A 17,776-nucleotide genomic window follows, 5' to 3' on the forward strand; every position below is an offset into this window, starting at 1 on the left:
AATCTCGTTTATTCTTACCCACGAAATGGTTTATATATTATATATGGGTTTTTTTTGTCAAATGACCACATAGAGAGTACCAAGCTCGCGTTTTAGATTACCTAACTAATGAGGAAGAAAAATAAAATGTTATTGCTGTAAACTAAATGAGGCATAACGTTGTTCCTCCCTTGACAATTATATAAAAACTCAAAAGGATTCGTAGAACCGTTATAAAAGCTAATTTCTACGTATTTAAATCAACCGTACCGCGATAGACTTTTATTTACAAACCAGCTACTGAAATTTACAATAAAAATATTTTTCCCACATTTAAATTTTACCCTTTTACGGGCTAAGATAAATAAATTGTGTGCATGTGGTATTTGTTATAAACAACCGAAACTTGTGTTACCATGTGTGATGTTGATATTGAAATTGTTTGTATATAGTTTAAAGTCGCCAGCCGGTTTGATATTTCTTTAAATTTAGTTTATCGAGAAATCTAAATACATCTGTTCTTTAAGAGGGTCTTTGTTTTAGTTTCCTATGTATAGTTTCTAGTCTTGTGTTTTCAAGTGAATGAAAATTATTAAACGATTATTATTTCGGGGTATAAAGATATATTTCTAGATATATATGTATGACGTGTCGTCGAAATTCTGAGATCGATTCTTGGACGGAGGCTTTGCTTGAACCGCTCCGATGTTTTTGAAGTATAGGTATATCGGATACCTTACTCTGCATGGAAGGCTTAGTGTCTAAGCGTGCGATTTTTAACCCTGATGTTTAACGATTTATGAGACACGACTGTGTGAGACTGGATTTATCTTTCTATGTGCGCAACACTTGCTCGTAATGAAACACATATTTTTTCTTAATAAGCAAGTGATCAGCTTGCTATGACGAATGTTGTTGGATCTAATAACAGTTTCATACCGATGTTTTCCTTGAAGGTATGAGCAAAAAAAGTTCATTGGTACATACTCTATGTGTGTCTGCTAAGCAACACAGTGCTTTTAGTCTAAAAGAGTAATAATATCAAAGTTTTTACTAATTTTGAAAAGAATTATGTAAAAAAAAATCTTATATAATCAGATCAGTTTCACTCTGTAACTAAATAGATTAAAGCCGTGACGAAAAATTCGTTTTGGATAAACTAATTTAGGTTTTTACCTATTACCAGCTGCCAGAGTCTCTCAGTTGTCAATTTTATGTCTTTTTCTCGTTGTTTTATTATTCATGCTCTCAAATGCCTTTTATATTTAATGAAATTTAAGGAGCATTGTTTCCGGTATTCATAATTGTAAAAGTAAGTTTGGTAACACAAAACTGTTCTGCTCCATTTCATAACAGTGACGACGACATCATGACCAATATGAACGAGTACTCAAGTCAATGTTAGTAAATGTTTTTTTACGAAGAGGGAAGTTACCTTGATTTATTTGTTCTGATTCAGAAACAAATTTTTATTTCTATCTATAAAAATATCCAATTATTTTATGAAACATTATTAGCATTAAGAATTGAAAGGATTTTTTATTTAAATTTAGTTTTATTTATTTAGTTAGTTGCACTATTTATACATATATTAAGGAATTAGCATTTTACTCTTTCTTTGTGTCATTGCAATATACGCGTTGTTCTGAAAGATATTTGTAGATTATATTCAGATAAATCGGGTTATATTAGTATGCTACACACTTTTGAAAGGCAAAATTACAAGTAAAAAGTATTTTAAAACTTAGCTTCATATGGAGAAGAATGGGTAAGAAGCTCCAAAATTACTCTTTTATAATTGTTTTTTACAATATTTATATACATTGTTTCGATAATTATATATGACTAATTCTATGCTAAAATAAAAGTGCATAGTGTTATAAAAAATGCAATTAAAACCTATATTATTATGTAGATACATGGTGCTCACGTGGTGTTTATAAAAATACATACATATACAAGAAATACATATTAGAATTATTTATTATACACTGTTCTGTTCACAGCTCAGCTGGTTAGGGCAGCGCTTGGTGAAAATTGTCTGAATTTTAAATACGAACGAATATCTCCCTAGATACTTTGTTGACTTAAAAATTCGTTGTACCATAAAGTAATTTTAAGTCTGATATTTTTTTATAAGAAAGGACGGCTTACCCAATATTAAATTATATCACCTATGGGCAAAAACTACCGAAATATGAAATATAAAACAGTGTCAAATAGCAAGATGCACAGAAAAAAATATTTAAAAGACAACTTACTATATGGAAAGGACTAAGGGGTAGGATAAGATGTCAATTTCACCCTTAAATAGAAGTTATACAAGGGTTAGGAGGAAGCCAATTGAGAAAGAAAGCCATGGATGTTTGGAAAAGGCTGGAGGAGGCATTTAGCCTTGAACCGGTTCAGATCAATGATACAGAAGGAAGTCAGGATATCGAGTGACACGTGTAAGGATTGAAAATAAACGGGTTTTTTTCATATTATTATGTCAAATTTAGTATGTTTTTAAGATATAGTTATCACTAAAACTCGACTCTAACAATTACCCACACATAACAAGGCCCACAAGTTGTCGGCCGCTTTCAAGTTTATCAAAACATTTTGCCCACAGTTTTTAATCACGCAACGCTAAGAAACCTTACGGCAACCCAGTGTACGCTTTCATTAGTTAAGTCGAGTTAACGGTCGGTTTGTCAAAACAGATTTAGGACGCAGTTGGCGGTCTTCGCGACTTCCCGCAACACTAAACCGCGGTAATGCCCTTTATATTAAGTCGAATAATCTTTTAAGTTTCGCTCTAATTTCGGGGAATGACACCAATTTGTTGTTCACGTGTTGGTTATAAAAAAATATATCGAGGGGGGTGGGCGCACAAAGGTCAGATGTCTCACCTAATGTTAGGTTAACCTAACTAATCTAACCTAACCTAAAAATCTGCATTCTTAATTCATCGAACTATCGTTATTAACGATTAAGATCAAAAAGTTTTTAAAAGTCAACTTAAGGACTTAAGGAAAAAATGTATGTATTAATGATTTGCGTGAACATTATATTTAATATTAATTGGAAACGTAATAATATACTTTCATAATCTGATGTTGTAGTGATATAATAATATAAAACTAAACGATAATGATATGAATCATAATGTAATTGAAACTTTTAAGACAAATTGCAACGAACGAACGTATATATACATTCGAAGTAAACTGTACAGTTTACTTGACACCAACTAATTGAATTGTAAAATGACACCACCTTACAATTCAATCTATTATTTTTACCAAACCTGCTCTAATTTAATTAATAACATCTACGTAACCAAATAAGCTTAACATTATAGTGCAATGCCAGAGGGCGCGCAAGTGCGTTGTCGGCCTATTAAGATTGGTTCGGAAGCCGTGTGTGCGTGGACGCACAGGTTTTTCATTAACAAAAACCTATTCAATAATTTGAGTTTGCGTAACGTTTTTTTAATAATTTAACTAATACTAAGTCAGTTTAATGCTTTATAACGTACATTGCAACTACAAAAGGAAAGAAAATCGCCGGTTTAGACCGATTTAGATATGAAGAAGGTGGATTATTCCGTAATCTCGAATGCCGATGCCCAAGCACGTCTGACTCGAAGGCTACATTAAAGGCACATTAGCGTGAATCGATTATTCTATACCTACACTATTGCTTCAAACATTTACAAACAATTAGGTCACGATTTAGAAAGAAATAAATACAGGATTTCAGGATATTCTTTGTTATTTCTTTATGGTTATTATTGATTATTTACTTTATTTGGGATTTGAAGTACGACTTTCAGTTGCACAACGTAACGCCTTATTTTTCACAGTAAATGTACAGCACACAACAGCCTATCAACTGGGTTATGTCATTTTAATATGTTAAATAAAAATATATATTAAACAGTTATGGTTTATTATTATATACATTTGACATTAGAATAACGATTATTCATTTTCGGTGTCATTGTGGCGTGAGTTGCAAATACTGCTAGAAGTTCACGAATATAATGTATGTTTTACGTATAGGCCGCGACAACATATAAATTTTTGTGTTAGCTAATGTGACTACTAAAGTACCTAGGCGGATCTAGAAAAAAAATAGGCTACTCGAAGTACCTACTAACATTGCGCAGACGACATCTCAGGCAGAAGTTGGTAGTTTTATGACTTTTGATATCTGAAAGAATTATGGTGAACAGTTCCTTCAACCTAAAGGAACCTCGGCCAGTCTAACTGGATTATTATTATATGTAACACAATATTTGGAGAAGTTTTGGTCTGGTAGTTTAGCCTGCCATTCTCATTCCTGAGGTTGTATGTTTGATATTTGGCTGTGCACCAATGGATTTTCTTTCTATATACGTATTAAACATTCGCTCGAACGGTAAAGGAAAACATTGTGAGGAAGCCGGCTTGCCTTGCTTGGAAGACCCAAGAAGTTGAGAGGCGTGTATCAGGCATACAGAATACAGAAATCTGAGGCCCAGACCTAAAAAAAGCTTGTAGCGTCACTGTATAAGTTTTAGTTAATAGTGAATTCATTTTAATACATACAATGGAAAAGAAAATTTAAAAACGATTCCTTGCCGATCGATTGATAGAAATCTTTAAAAAATCATACTATTCCCACAATATTAATCTTAAGTTGACTTCATTAAAGTTGCGCCAGGCGAAACATAATCGTGTCCTACTTAAAATAATTAACTAGAAAACGTTTAGGGTATGAGATTTAGAGCACACTTGACAGGCATCGGCTAGTCTCAGCACAAAGCTATGAAAGCGGCTTACTAGAGAAAGGGGATTAGGCCATAATCTGCAACGGAATGGTTGACATATGCCTCAAGCGAACTTCCCTGTTTACCAATGTATATGTATACTACGTTGTGAACCGGTTCCGAGGAACTGCTTTAAATCGTTTATCGAAATTTATCGATAACTGTAAATATGGGCTGGGTCATCTGGGCTTTAAATAATACAGGATTTTCTTTTTACTCCATATTGATCATTCACGTACAACAATATAATATAAGAGGAATAATGTTAAAAAATATATAAAACTAAGAAAAACTCAAATATACAGCCAACGTTCAGTAAATCTTCTGTGAATATGTCTTCGTGAGCTGCTTTCGCTATCGTTGCCTATTAGAGGTCATCCCGGTCATCAGTCCGACGCGTAGGTGACCTTCCACTTTCCCCTGGATGACAAGGCGTCCTATACAATGAACAGCACGTTGAGCTACGTGTCCGAAGAATGTAAGGATGCGAGATTGTACTGTTGAAAACACACGCTGCTTAATACCGAGTTCTTGAAGTATCGAGACGTTTGTACGAAACTCGGACCACGAAACCCCAAGCATTCTCCTCCACCACCACATTTCCAGAGCGTTTATTTTCTTTCCACATCTCGCAAGGTCCTTACAGAAATATGGGGAATATATATCGACACAATTATACTTTTATATTTGTTAATTGTGACCAATTTAGGTGTAGGCATTTTTTTAATAACTTAGCGAACTATTTTTTGCTTGATTTATATTGTTATATTATATTTATGAGCTCCCATCCTTAACATTGGTTGTCTATTGCATTATAACAATGTGATCCTTAATATGATTTGTGAAACCGTAATCGGTTTTAAATAATAATCGATATCGCCGCTAAGTTTTACCGGTTTCTCAGACCCCCTAAGTTCATGGGTATCCAAACACAAGGCTAGACAGGTTGATCCAGACTGGTCTAACCGCTTCCTAACTGATTCTAGAAATGCTTTTACATGATTGCGCACTTACTATAAATTTTTATTAGGTGATAATGCGACAGTCACAGTACCAGCGATTTGCCGATAGCGATTTAATGGTTTAGGATATATTTTATTATTTAAAAAGCATGTTTACGGTATTTTTACGATGTTTAATAATCTTAAAAGCTTGTAGCATACATTGTATTAGTTTGTCGACTTGTTAGCAGTTAATTACGTAGACTACGAGTGTCGCGAATCGTAACGGAAATTACCAACGTTCGTTACAACGGATATAACGACAGTTTAACGGATTATATTCTCTATGAACATGCATTAACTTAATCAACGCTTGTAATGTATGGAATTTATTAACTTTACATTGAAACACAGTTTGAAGCGAGTCACTACTAAATACAGATGTCTATTAATATTGACTTTGGTTTGAGAGAGTACTACACATTTCCAAAATTACTTTTAATGGCATAAATTATATTAAAAAAATATTAGCAAATATTGATAGGCCTTTAATTGGCTGTAACAAGAAGATTATTCAAAGGAGACTATATGAAAATCTATCATTCGTGAAATAATAGACCTCATAGAAATTTAAATTCTAAGAATTACCTTACGACATTGTAAGCCCAGCAGTCTGTGTCAACTGAAACAAAAAAAATCAAATTTAATAATGTATTCTTTTATAAATTACAAGTTAACAAGTGACCAGTGGTCAATGGTGCCCAATTGATGGATAATTCACCCACACAAGGGTATTGACTGACAATAACTGTCACATTACTCTTAATAGAGCAATGCAGGCTGACACCTTCAATTGGTAGCGTACATGCTATCGTTAATAAATTTGGCTTTGTTGTTTATTCTACTTCTAAACTAACACTGTCTCTGGTTTCCGCTAAGAAACCTTCAAATGAAACTCCTTTTAGTCCCACTAACCATTCTAATTCTAGTATATTTAAGTCAATCCTCTCAAATCAAATTAATTGCAACATACTTATAGAAGAATTGCCGTTCATGTTCTGCCTACCAGACTTGTAATTCGTGTTTTGTTTTACGTTCCACACATCAACACGAATTATTCAAACAACTCGGTTTTGATTCGCGCAACCCGGACATAAAAACCAATATTTAAGCCTTGACTTATTTAAACTATCGCGGAATACTTAAAAGGAGTATAAAGAATATTCATAAACCTAAATCACCTGCATCATGAGCACACATTCACAGACATACCCCCACTTTTACCCACAATACAGCCAAAAGGTTTTACTTAGTTAAACAAATAATTTTTATCGTTTTTTTTCTTTTGGAATTGTTTTTAATATTTACATTCCATCTTTTACTATATGTTTAGTATAATTGGTTTTTGTTATATATAATTTATGTTGCGTATAGGATTACAAAGTAAATGATTAATATAATCGATATGAGTAATTGTAGATCGCGAATTGGTAACAGTATTGACTTACAGATTTTTTAAATTGAAATACGTTAAACGTTCCCAAACATATAGAAATACTTACCGGTTTTAAATATTACTATATATGTGCAAATTGTGTCATCATACATCGTTTAAGATTTTTTTTATAAATCGGGCAATCGGGGAGGAGGCTCACCTGAAGTTAGGGTAACCCCCTAACTTCCGCCCATGGCCATTTTGCCAGAAGGCTCGATAGTGCGTTGCCGGCCTTTCATGAATCGGTACGCCCTTTTCTTGAAGGACCCTAAAGCGAATTAGTTCAGATGATTATTGCATGAATCACTTCTGTTCATAATCATATATAATCTATACAGAAGTGATGATAATACATAGTTCTGACAAAATATATTTCATCATACGACATTACTTTGCAAAGTATTATTATGTCTTTGAATAATACAAGATCTACGTGCACGTTGTGAATATTAAAATATATTGAATTTTTCCATGCATTGCCATTTCAATCGCCGAACTGGATAACTACAAGTTTCATGAGATAGGGATCAGAGATTTGCATACAATATTACAACTGTACAACCAGATTTGCAATTTTATACCTTCTTTAATAAATAAAATTGTATTGGATGTTTCAATCTAAATTTATTTATTTATTGTATTATTTATAAGACTTTTTTTTCGTAATACAACTACACCTATGACAAATACGTGACACGAGCTGTCATTCTGTTTGACTAATGACAATCAAACGAAACGAACCACCCGATCGTCTTTAGTTTAACATTCTAACCCCATACACACATTTCTAAGTCAATCATAACCTATGCGATAGTCTAGAAAAGTCATTTATTAAATCTATTGTATCTTCCTCTGAAGTCAATAGTCTTATATTAAAATGAAACTCGTAAAAACTAAGAATTCAATAAAGGATAATGACTAGTACCACATTATTATTTATACCACAATGCATTCATTTCCGCCCTTTAATGAGATATGTTCACGAAATGTGTTAAATAATGGAAAGGAAAATTAAATTAATGTGTTTTGTTACAAAAATTCACGTTTCGTCACGAATTGAAGGCTTTTAGAATAATAATACAGTTATATTGAAGAAAAAAAGGGAAACGGCAGACTTCTGTGGATGCACAACAATATATTATGTAATTATGAACCCTATTTTAGGTTTCGGAACTTAGCAGATAATATACGTTCCATAAATGGGTAAATAAAACATGAAAATACATATCTTAACTAGTGAAAATTAAAAATAATTAAAATTAAAACAAATTTAGAAAAGTTTGGTCCCTCTTGCAGTGTACCTTTAACGCTGTATTGCCATACTTATTCGTTAAGCGAGGAAATTACCAGCTCTGGGGCACCGGTACTATCTACCAGGCTCCAATTTAAACCTTTAATTAGGGCCTGCGCTCTTGAACCCGACCCAAAGGTCTCTACTCCAAAGGAAAAAAAAACAAGTTGGAAGAAAGACCCTTATATTTGAGTCGTTTATTATTTTCCCCAGCTTTTTTGTATGTCCAAGGAAGGCGAGACGAGGCTAACGTGTCCACACAAGCATCCTGAGCCCGTCTCATCTTCCAACGACATCCCATCCGGCCTCCGATGCCTGTTGGGTCCAAAATTGCTGGAATATTGACGGATGCAACAGAGCGGCGTATTATAAATACAAATCATACATTTATTTTAATATATATTCAGCTTCTTACTCCAAAAGCGAATACATATAACCAATAGGTGTATATTTGAAGGATTTATATTACAAATAGTTGTCTAGTATTACTCACTAAATAAATAATGAACACCAACGTCGAATTAATTCAAAGTTGTCTTATTCGAGCTTAGCTATTGTAGTCCTATTGGATTAGTTCATGAATAAATGACGCTACGAATTACTTGCCTGCATGCCTTCAAAGATATATATGTTAGGTAATACTATTTTCATTAATAGTAGTGATTAAGAATGTATTATATCATATATAATTTAATTCTAATATAATATTTTGTCTAACTGAGTCCCATACATTTGAATTTCTTTGAGTGTAACTCTTAAGGGAAAAAAGTGTATTATGCTATGTATTACCATTTATGATATACAGTCCTCATTATGTTCACAGTAAGATTCTACATAAACCACTCTTAATTTTATATCCTAACAACGTTCAACAATTGTGTCGTCAAATTATCTACAAACATAGTGATTATACTCTCGCTAATAATATTAGAACCTTCTAATATAATACAATAACGTCGTAAATCTCAGTCAACCCCATGAAAATTCACCATCAATCCAAATAGAAATTAATGTGCCTTTAAAGACGCTTAAAAGGCATCGGAGCGTATAATGATATATCCTGTTCGCTGACCGATGGCATTACAATAAGCCGGTAATAGATAAACCTTTTTCCATTTAAGCGGCGATAAGGCCCTTTTAAATTTCGTTGCTCTTCGCCCACGCGAGCTGCTAATCGCTCATTTCGATTATGATGGACGCACTTATCTGCCCTTAAAATAGAATTAACTGTTGAAATTTATAGGTCTGTATTTCGTGTACAAAAATGGTTTCGATATTTTTCTATTATTTCTCAGTTGACATCTTGGCAAACGTATACGTAAGTCGTTTTTAGTTTTAATCGAAACAATTGTAATATTTTTATGTATGCAACGAAGTGTTAATAATGAATAAGTTAATAAGCAGTTTTATACATTTGATTACCTATAATAAATTCTCTTTTATATCGTATCTCTCAACAATAATACTAGCAAGGACGGGTCTGGGATTGTTCACACTCTATACGGACGGATCTCGATGCGTTAAGGAAACAATACTCTCAAAGGCACGACTATGAAAAACTATAAGTATTATTAAACATATGTGTTATGTTAAAAGGCACAATGGTTCTTTTTTATAATAAGAAACTATTTTAAACAAAACAGTGAGTCAGTCTAATTAATTGTGGGCGAGGAAACCGCAAGTCGATATTTAAATAAATGTACATTGTTGCGGTTTAAGGAACGTTCGCCTGTCAGGACTGAGGCCTTGTGGCTGGATAATTTATATTCTATACGTTAACGGCCATTGCTACTTTATTGATTTTAATATAGCAAGTGTTCTATTGGTAAAAGAATAATGGAATGAGATAATTAATAAATTATTGGTAATGTTATTACAATCCCAAGGGTCGCTTTCTACCGGTTTTAATGTATTTATTATAATTTTGAATAATTGCTGTTAAAAAATTCGGTTCTTAACATTTCTTAATGTGCCTAGTATTGTATTTCACCCTAAAAACCTAAGTTTTTATGAGAAAAGGGAGAGAGCGATTGAGAGAAAGGGCGAACGTAGAATGAAGCAAATAGCCATGAAGCGAGAGTAGGGAGCAAGCATGTGAGAAAGATCGAGAGAAAGATTAAGGGAGATCATGAAAAACTACACGCTATTGGTTGATGTATTCGTTTAGTACTTACATATTAGAACTTTAGATTCTGTCGCATAACGTCTTATGGAGTAAACGCAGATTTTTTATTTCTCCCTTTCTCACTCCCTCAATCGGTTTCAATCGCTCTCTCCATTTTCGTCGACAAAAACGCTGCACATTTCGTGACAATTCCTTCAAAATTTTACCCTCATGCGCCTAAAGAAGTTTCACTTAAAAAATCGTTACGCTATGGCTATCAAAACTATTTAATCACCTTCCTAGAAGTTATAGATCGCTGCCGTATAATGCCATTATGAAAATTAATATGACATTATTATGCGGATTTTTATAATTATACAATTTAAATGTCCCACTTTCTGTTTTCCATGATTTATTTTATTTATTGGTTCAAAACATTTTTTTAAAAATCAGCTGTGCATAGCCTTATTTTTAAATACTGGAAAGGAAAATGTTATGTTCCTTTAAATTTATGATACCGGCTTTATCAGTTAACTTATCAACGATCTTCGAATACATAAATGGCCAATGATCGTCACATGTTTCATTTAAAATTAGCATCACGTGTGAAGGGTTCGTGATAATTTTATTCGTTGTATCAAGAAACACGCTTTCACTTAAGTGCTGAGTGCACTTTGTTGTGTTCGGTATCGCTTAACGTTTATACATTTTATACTAAAAGCTTGCCTTGCTTTCTCTTTCAAATACAAAATAATAATAACTTCACATTAAAACATTATTCTGAATTGAAGATGTGTAGTATTCATAGTTTATCTAGTTGTTAGTAGGTAGTTATTGGTAAGAATAAAAAAAATTGTGTATAATTCAAACGTAACGACCGATCGCGTGTTTGTGATTCGACAAGACGCTATTGACCAATCACGATCAAGCGAAACACTCGCACAGCCACACACAGCTCGCTTTGCCTTTTATAATACACTCAACTATGCGATATGTTAAAAAATGTAAAACTATATCCAAAATTAAATATCAAATCACTTTTATTCATTGTAAATATTTGCAAAACATGCTTGATTCACATAAAGGTTTTAGTGTAGGTGGTGTTTACCACGTGTTGTTAGCGAAGGGATTACGAAAACTGTCAAAGATGACCACGATGTCAAAATTAAAATATGTAATTTCAAATAGAATCAGAAATTTATAATTTAAAATACAAAAAGCACACATACACATATGTGCAATTTTTAACAACATCAATATTTGTATTCCTTTCTTTATCAACAATGTACATCGTCAACAATTTTAACATATGTATATAATGTAACCTTTTTATACGAATTTCGAGTGATCATGTCCATTAGGGTAAAAGTACGATAAGGCTGACAAGTATTATCGGAATTGAAAGGTACCGGAAGTGTGAATTTTATTTTATTTAAATTTCGAATGACAGACGTGATAGGACAACTGATATGAGACTCACTCGAGTATATTAACCATGAGTATTGAGTAGACTTGGTATATAGACTTTTCGTAGCTCTAAATATTAGAATAGAAAAAAATAACTTTTAATTGTGATACGTTTTGCCTATATTCGATTTATGATTTGCGTAAATACGAATCTACGCAAATCATAAATCGATTGCTTTTGCGTAATTTCACACTATCTTTTTTGACTTGAAAAAGGTTTCATTAATAATATTAATACAAATTGCTTGTTTTCATTATGTTCACGGAAAATGGGTAAATTACGTCGAAAGCTCCGTTAAAGTCACGTAATTCAAAGAGAAGATGAAGAATGTAATTTGTTTTAATGAAACATACATTTTTTTTCTTCTAATTTTAGTACAACTTTTAATAGTATTTTTTACTTACAGGATTAAAACAAAATTTATTTATTTATTATCTTGACAGTTATTACCAGCAGTGCGACTGTCAAAAAGCATTGGAAAAGTAATAATAATAATAAAAACTTTATTTATGGTAAATATATTGGTCAAAATTACGCTAGTCCCACACTAGAGTCCCTATATTGTGATTTGTGGGTAACTAGATACAAAATATTCTGTGGTACAAGGTACATGTTTAAAACAGTTTTTTGAGAAAAAGTAATTGTTACAACTAATTAAAGACAAGTATCAATTAAGTCAGTATGCATGAATATGTGAGTGTGTGTGCGCATGTATTTGAGACAGTAGATTAAAGTTGTTATAAGTTTGCGCTGTGTTGTTGTGTTGCATGCTTGTGCTAGTTTTGGGAACCTCAAGAATAATGCCAAGATACGTAGTAATAGGCTTATGCTTTATAATTACAACTTATTTATATTTTTCAACAATACATGATATACATATTCCATGTCGATTTGTTAATTCACTCTGCGAACATATAATAATTTGTTTCGGACACAATAGGTATTATGATATGGCGTCAGTTCATTAATAATAGGCAAAAAATATTAACGAGATGTATTTGACTCTGACCACGATTGCTGAAAAGCACTTGGAACGTCGAGTTATGTTAATTAAGAATAATCACGCTTATTTATTTATCAGTATTCCTACAGTTACTTATTATACAATATCTAAAAAATTACATTATACACAAAAGATAGAAATACATTCAAACATAAACATAAAACCCAGTTAACAATTATAACCTATTTATACAATTTATATATATAAGAAGTTTTATCTTTTAAAAAATAATAAGCATATCTCGTGTCACTCTTTAAACCAACACTACGAGGCATTCTTCAACTAATTGAGCCTTATACTACGCTTCAATGAAACCATAAATAATGACTACACAATAGGTCACTAATAATTCCTAATTAAAAATGTATGGGTCATTTGTTTGCGTTTTAAAGAAACATCGATTTTACCAACAAATTATGGCGGATTTAAAATTCTTTGTAGACGCTTCATTTAAACCAAATGGTAATTTTAATTTAAATTAAATGAACGGAAACTCTAGGGTCTCGGTATTAATTCGGAAATCTATACTTTGATGTATTCAACAGCTTTTATATTTGCGTTTTTTGTGGGGATTCCAAGCAGATTTATTTAATTAAATAAAGTATATTAAGCTCTCTGGTTAACCTCCAGTAATGGAGAAGCACAAAAAGAAGTTTTCTGCAGATACAACACTATCTATTCCACATTCTCGTAGAAGATTTATGTGTCCGACAGTAGTGCAGTCCTATACATTTTAATGATATACACTGTAGAAGCCAGTATATGAAATTAATACAATGAATTGGAGAAAGATCAAGTGGAATCCAGAGGCTGAAACCCATAGCCTCTGGATTACGCAGTTACGTACATGCTAACACGTTATCAACGTTAATGAGATTTCTTTTCGCAATGACGACCTCCATCGGGACCCTAATGTAGAGGACATCTCCACAATTGCTGGTTCCCATCAAAGGCTCCACCAACATGTGAATGTCAATTCAACTTCTTGACACCACAGGCCTAGTGATTAGATAAGTAGTGTTATTGTACACTTATGTTAAACATTATTATGAGATTAGGTAAGTTTTACATTACTTATTAATCTTAAGTAAAGCTAGATTATAATGTTAAATGTCTTTGTGTAGAGACAATTTATAAAAAATAAAATATATATTTTTTCGTGTAAATATAATTCGAGATAATTGAAATAAAATGTGTGACATTCGCTTTCGTGTCACGCGAGCTCGGATTACGTTGACTTATTTTGTAGTAATGTTCTGAATAATTCTAAAATATTACCTTTTTTATTCGCTCCCTAATGATTCAGCTTATCGTAATGGGGCCAGTGAATATAAAATATGACCTAAATAACAGGGTTTTGTTAAAATAAGTAGGTTCAATTTATATTTTGCAAGAGTTTAACAAAGGAAATATATAAATGGTAACATCTAAAATAACTATTGTACATTTAAAAGTATTTTTATTGTGGCGGAGTCAATATGGGACTAGCATACAATTTTGCAACTTGTGAAACTTAGACGCGATTCAGTGTTTAATAATTAAAAATTGAGGTCGTAGGATCAAAAAGCTGTTTAACAGTTAAATTTTGTTGCGATATACGAAATAAACACAAATCACAGATTTTTATACAGACAAAAATCATGTATTCATATAGGTAACACAACAATGTACAATTATGAACATCAAAAAAAGTAATCTTTATTTATAATTAAATAATTGATATATAACAGCTGGAAATATAAATTATATGACCTACTTAACACCATTCCCCATTTTTCGACATAAGGCGATTAAAAAGAGTGGTGAAGAGTTTATTGTTAATTCTTCTCTTCCATTCTACTTCTTACTTTGAGAACTGGCAGTGGAAATCTAGAAAAGATTATTTGACGTTCATCACATTTTCACCTATATCCATTAATTTATAGTTATGATTAAATATTAGGTCCTTATTATGAAATTCGCGTTCTCGTCATGTGGAACATGGTGTAATGGTTGCAGCTCCTTACAAACGTTGTGAAAAACAAAAACTTGGCGATTAAAATGTGTGGCGGAGTTTCTTGCCAGTTCTTCTCTTCCGTTCTACGCCCCAAATGTAAAATTAGAAGCATTTTATATACATCTTGTTTTTGACGTTCATAAGTGGACATTGTGTTACCTATTTCAATAAATGATTTTGAATTGAAGTGAATTGTATGCGAGGAATAAAAAGTAGATTTTTTAATTGAATATGTTTAATTGATTAAAGTATGTACCATTGCTATCTATGTATTTTTGCCATCTTAGATGTAGTAGTAGATGTAGATCCCTTTACAGAAAAAAAAGCTTGATAAACAAGCCACTATTGACTAAAAATCAATTACATCCATAACTATATGTGGGCACTGCACTACATTTCTCCTATCTGCAAATATCGAATGGAAGTAATTTTCTCTTAGGATACGACTTACTAGGTTCGAATTATCTTGTCGAGGAAGGATCCTACAAACTAAATCCAATTCGAAAATTCGTCGAAGCCAATATGCGAACCAGGAGTGAACCAATAATAAAGTCTGCCACTCCACGTCTGATGGCTCTTCAGGACTTCTTTTTAGAGAAAACGTATTTGGGCTTTTGGGCTTTGCATAGAAGTAAGAATAACATTATTAATCACCTTATTACAAAGTATTTATGATGCGAATCTTTCTAATCGTAATCGATTTAATTGCATATATATAAATAAAATATACATATACATAATATAACTCTTAACAGTTAAAGGGGATGTTACAATAGAATTTAGACTGTCTTTTATGTAGAAGGTATGTCTGGAGAAGGCTTTGAAAGCTAAACAATAATGGAGAGCAATATGATTGAATACTATAATTTTTTTGCATGAAATAAATAAGTAAGATTACGTTATTGAACAAGGCATTGTTACTTATAAAATTTCTAATTTAAAACTGTGTCTATTTTCTTAAACGAACACTGAATAACAATGTTCAACCTAAAATAAACGACAAAATCTATTCGAAAATTATAACATTAGTATCGTATGTATTTATTTAAATTTCACTAAATAAAGTATTCAACGGTTACGAGCGATGAACACAGCGATACGAACAAAACACTTCCTAGTTCACCGCTTGCCCACGAAAATTATGATCAACAGCCAACAGTTAGATGAAAACGATAAGCTGTTATTAAACTATTACAAAGAAATATTATTAATGTGGAAGTAATGAAGATACTTTCACGGGAAATTAAGCTTTACGTGTCAAAAAAATAAAACATTGTATTTACGGTAAATGCGTTAGAATGTTTATTTGAAAAATGACATTATCTAGAATCATTATAACGGCACGTTCGACTATAACTTCTTTATGGATAAAATTAGAATCCTTAATGTTGAGATTTAAGATTGACTTGGCAACTAAACAATCTAATTTTATATAACATGTACTTGTCAAACAGTGTTTTCATGCGATGGCCAAGCCAATGTATTTATAAAGATTTGTAATATTGATAATATTACAGTATATGATGTTGTTAGGTTAGCAAATTACGTAATAACTTAAGACAGAAAGTCATAAAATGAATTAAACGACTTGGTATTACATAAATCTTACTTTTTACTGTAGAATTGTGTTGGCAGACTTGTTTTTTTTACAAGTTTTTGATAACATACCTATTGTCCTTATTATTTATGAAACTTTATTCCTTTTTTCAATAAATCGTTCAATCTTCAACTTTATAATAGTATGGATTGGGATGTAAATGAAAATTCAAATAATGAAAAAACCAACTTTTAATACTTGTTTTACCCGAACAAAACCCGACTCCTTAGTATTCCTCCTCCTCCGTATTTCACTTAAACATATTCGTTTAGCCCCCGGCATTAGGGAAGATGATTAATGAAGCGTTCCTTAGGTGCCTGATGGCGTCTGCTCCTGATTCGTGCATAAATAAACAAGATTTAAAATTATAACTGGATTATGGCTGCGTCTTAGGGAAAATATTTTCTTTTCGATAAAGAAGACAGATGATACGCGTACGAAACATATTGAGCGTTATGTTTTTTGAACATAAAATGAATACTGATAACAAGCGATCTTATTTTCTACTGCTAGCTTACTGACGTGGCGAACTTATTACCTCCTAACAGTCAATAGATGTCGTGTTACAGATTAGCTCAATTTAATTCATTATTTAATGAAAGTAATACAATAATTACATAACATTTTTTTTTAACAGTATTTGTGATGTTCGGGACGAAGACACATACAATAAAGCGTAACCGTGACAAAATACAGTAACCATGAAAATCGTTTCAGCTGTTCTCGAGTAAGTTCGAAAAAACCGACTTTGTTTTTCGTGCCGATGTGTGTACGTTTACATATTTGTGAGATGACGCGATATTGGCAAAACAGTTACCACCTACATATGACTTATAAACTATATAATAATTGACAATTAACGTTGTTGAATTTGAAACCAGAAACGAAGAACTAATCAATTAAAAAAAAAAAAAACACAATAACGATTCAAGCACTAAAAACTAAATAACTATGTCGCTTGACTGTGATTGGTGAGTTGCTGGTGACCAATCACAATCAAGCGATAGTTGTTTCGTTTCTCAACTGTACGTTCTAATTATAATTGCGTCTTATCGTTTTTACATTGTTTGGACATGTAAGCTTGTTTTAAAATTTGTTTTTTAT

General features: G+C 32.1%; 1 protein-coding gene across 4 annotated transcripts in view; it reads right to left on the reverse strand.

Annotated features, from left to right (window-relative positions):
* LOC123710350 overlaps positions 1–6,402 on the reverse strand; it is a 29,965-nt gene extending 23,563 nt beyond the window's left edge. For all 4 annotated transcript variants that reach the window (XR_006753817.1, XM_045662179.1, XM_045662178.1 and 1 more), the window contains exon 1: positions 6,367–6,402. The gene's annotated coding sequence lies outside the window, so the exon portion shown is untranslated. The remainder of the gene's footprint in view (positions 1–6,366) is intronic.
* Between the last annotated feature and the right edge of the window lie 11,374 nt (positions 6,403–17,776).

This window comes from Pieris brassicae, chromosome 5 (assembly GCF_905147105.1).
Source record: "Pieris brassicae chromosome 5, ilPieBrab1.1, whole genome shotgun sequence".
Taxonomy (NCBI): domain Eukaryota; kingdom Metazoa; phylum Arthropoda; class Insecta; order Lepidoptera; family Pieridae; genus Pieris; species Pieris brassicae.